Genomic DNA, 4,420 nt, shown 5'->3' with positions numbered 1-4,420 from the left:
TCCAACTTGTCTTTAAAAACGTGTGCCTTGGGAACAAGCCTTTGATAAAATATTTTGATGTTGTGAAAATGTGAAATGTGTAATAGGACGGACTTATGTGCTCCTATACTGTGTTGATATATATATGTGTGTGTACGAATAATGTTGTGTAATGATATTGACCTGGCTATGTACTAGTAGGAGTGTGCAAAAGCCGATGCTAATCCGGTTATGTTCGAGGGGGAGTGCGCATAAGCCGATGCTAACCCGACTATGTGTGAGGGGGAGTGCACATAAGCCGATGCTGACTTGACTATGTGCGAGTAGGAGTGCGCATAAGCCGATGCTGACCCAGCCATGTGCTAGTGGGAGTGCATATGAGTTGATGATGATGGGAGGGTGTGTATGGTGATGGATATATATATATACATATATAGATATGTGTGTTATAGAAATTTCATGAGTATGGTATATGGTGTTGCACATGTGAATCTTGCATGTTGAACTTTGGGAATTATTATGCGTTTCATGTTGATATTTTATCATTTTAGCAAGATGGCTTTTTCTTGAAAGAAAGGAAACTTTTTCATGGTGCTCTGTTTCTCGTTGCAGTGAGATTTGGAGGGGTAATGCTGGTCGAAATCTTGCTGCAGTGAGAATGCCTTTTCGCTACAACGAGGACCCATCATTTACTTGACTTGAATTGCACGAATGCTATTAAAGTTTTCACTCTTCAAATCCTTTGTTGAGCACGGACCCTTTTTATCAACTGATTTACTCAATTGGGGTTTACATGAGGGGTTTTGATAAGAGCTAAACTAAATTGCATTGTTTTAAAGATAAATGCATCATGATTTTCTTTAAACCTTCCTTATTGTTCGCTTGTTCCCTTCCTTGTTCACTCATTGGGTTTATACTCACCGCTTTCAACTTCATGTTTTCAGATCAAGAGGCAGTTGGTAACTAGGCCTAGGTGTCTTCATCTATTCGACCCTTGGTAGGTGTCTCGACCTTCAATAGCTGTACATTCGTCTGAGTCTCTTTGTTGGAAATCAAGTCTTCATTTTGATATGTATATACAAACCTGATGTAAATTGTTAAGATACATGTTTTAGATAATGTATGTATATATTTGGATTGGTATGCCCTTAAGAGTTGGAAATGGTTAGCATTATTTTGGTTCGAAATTATGAAATGTGACTTTAGTAACTTTGATGGAATAATGAGCGGGATAATATAGATAGGTTTGCTTAGGCTTGGTGGGCTATGTCCATTGGTCCCTTGCGTCGGTCATGGCTCGAGATTTGGGTCATGACAATTCACCTCTCCCCAAGTTCCATAATTTGCCTACCTTAGTCCATATTTGTGCCAAATTATCATCTTATAATGTCATGGCATCATTTTGTAGTTCCCTCCATACTTAAATTTTACAATCCTTGACTTAATCACATCACCCATTCTAAGTGTCACCTATATCCTCATTGATTTCTCCCATATCCTTCCAAATTGTTACTGCAATTGGGATTTCAACTTTTACCTTCCCACGATTAATTGGTAATCATTTGTCAGGTCTCATAATTGTTTGTACCATTAATGACTTTCTACGTCGATCCTTAATAATCATCTAAGGTGACCAACCACGCCACTAAGGTGAATATCCTTCCTCAATAAATGTATTACTAGTCTACCTTTGTCATACCAAAAGATTCCCATACACATCTAGTCATTTAAATAGCTACTTTATAATCCGTTCGAGTCATACAAAATAAACACCAACTCTTAACTCCTTTGTACGGATAACTGCTACTATTTCCCTTATATCGCATTTGCCTAGACTTAAAGTGATACGAACTTCAACAAAAATATTAAGTGTCTTTAGGATCCTCGTCACCTTGATCCGAGCACATCAACGAATTCTCTACAGGGTCCTCATCTTCCTCCTGAGATTTTCTCATTTTTTATTCTCAATCCAAGCTTGTTGCTACCTCTCAAATTCCTCCTTACTAACAAGTACAACACCTCTCCCACAACCAAGAGGAAAATGTCAGACAACGGATACGAAGACCTTCCTAGGACGATAATTATTGATAGTTCTTTTTCCCATCTTATTCGTGTTCTTTTTCCTTGGATCAATCTCATTACGCACCAGTCTTGCGATACTCCTCAAGCTATTAAATAGTGGTTTACCTCTCGAGGGAACCGATCCACTAGAAAATAGGGTCGGGTTACTTGTTACGCTTTCACCCTCGGGCACATATCAGCTCCGAGCAGTGGAATCTAGCTATCCCTCACTAGTACTATAAAGGGTATCAAGACTATCGTCTTTTCTAGACATGGCATGTGCAACCGGCACACCTCTACCTATACGCAACCAAGTATTAATTACTCATCCATCTAGACATCATAAGAACAGGTAGGTTTCTAATGAAGTAGGGGCCCATGTAGCCTCCCGTCCTTGACTTGCGTTGCGCACCCACAATCCAAGGACAAGACTCTACATGAACTCCAACAACTACGCTGACCACACAAGAATCCCTAAGACTCAACTAAACCTAGAGCTTTGATACCAAGTTTGTCACAGCCCAATTTTCGAGCCATGACTGGCTCAAGGGCTCAATGGACTCAGCCCACTAAGCCCAAGCAAGCGTATTTATATAATCTTATACATTAATCCACATTTCATTAAAATCCACAATTCGCAATGTTCAAATATAGTTCCTTTGAAAACAATTCATAAAACCTAATCATGCATTCATAATGGCATCATCAACCATTATATACATACATAAATTAACAAATGAATCTTAATATTTCACATCAAGTATTCATATACACATAATTAGACCTTGACCGTCAACGAAGTGACTTTGGGCATGACTGCTAACGTTTAGTGTCATGTTAAACCTACCGAGCAATGGATAGGGAAAAGCACCTCGCCCTAGGATCCAATTACCTTTAACTCAGGAAACCTAAAACATGAATTTTAAAAACGTGAGTACAAACTCAGTGAGTGAACATAGGAAAGGAACAAGCAAACGTTAAGGAAGGTTTAGAAATCATGATGCACTTAAGTTCCAAAAACAATGTAATTTAGCTTATGTCTTATCAAAAAACCCCTCATTCAAATCCTTGTCGTTTAGTCACTTGATGACGAAAAACCCATGAACAACAAAGAAGTTGAAAAGTGAAAAGTTTAGTAGAATTCAAGCAAGTCAAGCATAATAGATTGACTCTCACCGCAGTGAAAAGGCATTCTCGCTGCAACAAAATTTTGGCCAGATAAAATCCAAGGTGCTTTCACTGCCATTGAAAAAATCCACTCATGCCACATTGCACATTAAATTAAACACATTGACAATACTCAAGTTTTCAACAGTTAATGCAATCACATATTAAATCCAAACATCTCTATATAGCAAATATGTATATATATAAGCACATACACCACCGTCTCACCCAGCTCATGTGCATCTCCCCACATCGTGCACATAGCCGGACACCCCGTCTCACCCAACTCATGTGCATCCCCCCAAATCGTGCACACGGGCAATATCACCATCCATCTCCTTTACCACCGTCATCACCGGTAGGTGCACACTCACCCCGCACATGCACGGTTGTATTTTGTCACACAATATACTATTTATGACATAGTATATATATATATATATCAATATTATATAGAAACACATGGATTCATCACACTATCCATTTCATAACATAAAAACATTTCATAAGGGCTTGTGGCCGTGCAAGTTTTTGAAGAAAAACCAATAAAACATTTTAGGAGATTCAATCAAACATAAATGTGTATATCCCAAAAATTTTAATGGAAGTTCACTCACTTTACGATAGCAAGACATTACATCGATATTTGTTCGAAGGTGTATCTAGCTATTCCTACTTGCCAGTACCTCGTTATTTCCCCCGGTACACCACCACAGTACTCTAACTTTACCTTTGCACTTCCACTTTGTTTTAGCTTGGATTTCACCCGACAAAATTCATAATTCCCTCACACCCGTGGCCACCATAGCTGTCACAAAATGATATACTTATTAGTTTTCCAAGGATTTAACCAACCATGAACTTAAAAAACAAAATCCTTACCTTAGCTTGCTTGAATTACAAAACCAAGCTTTTTTTTCCTTTCTCTCTTTTTCTTTCTTCTTCTCCTAGGTTTTAGATGTGCTGGAAATTGGGGTTAAAAGCTTCATGTTTAGTGCCCAAGAAGTTTGGAGAAGAAAGAATTAAGAAAAGAAAGGAAATAAGAAGAAACAAGGAAAATCACATCAAAAAAATTTGATTTTCATGAACTTGACATGAAAATGGCGTTGAAAGCTTTAAGAAGGAGAAGAAAATATCTTGCTGGTGGAGATAAGGACGGTTTTGGGCTGATAAAGATGAGAGTCAAAGCTTCCTTTGGAAGCTTTGACCAAAC

At 38.3% G+C, this 4,420-nt stretch overlaps 1 long non-coding RNA gene across 1 annotated transcript; it reads right to left on the bottom strand.

Annotated features, from left to right (window-relative positions):
* Positions 2,837-4,124, bottom strand: LOC108661303. The gene is made up of 4 exons (XR_001927060.1): positions 4,090-4,124; positions 3,825-4,015; positions 3,217-3,279; positions 2,837-2,948 (listed from the first exon to the last, which is right to left on the bottom strand). It is a non-coding gene; the product is annotated as an uncharacterized LOC108661303 (long non-coding RNA).

Source organism: Theobroma cacao, chromosome 3 (genome assembly GCF_000208745.1).
Source record: "Theobroma cacao cultivar B97-61/B2 chromosome 3, Criollo_cocoa_genome_V2, whole genome shotgun sequence".
Taxonomy (NCBI): domain Eukaryota; kingdom Viridiplantae; phylum Streptophyta; class Magnoliopsida; order Malvales; family Malvaceae; genus Theobroma; species Theobroma cacao.
The sequence above is the reverse complement of the archived record's forward strand: the minus strand, read 5'-3'. Positions and strand labels throughout refer to the sequence as shown.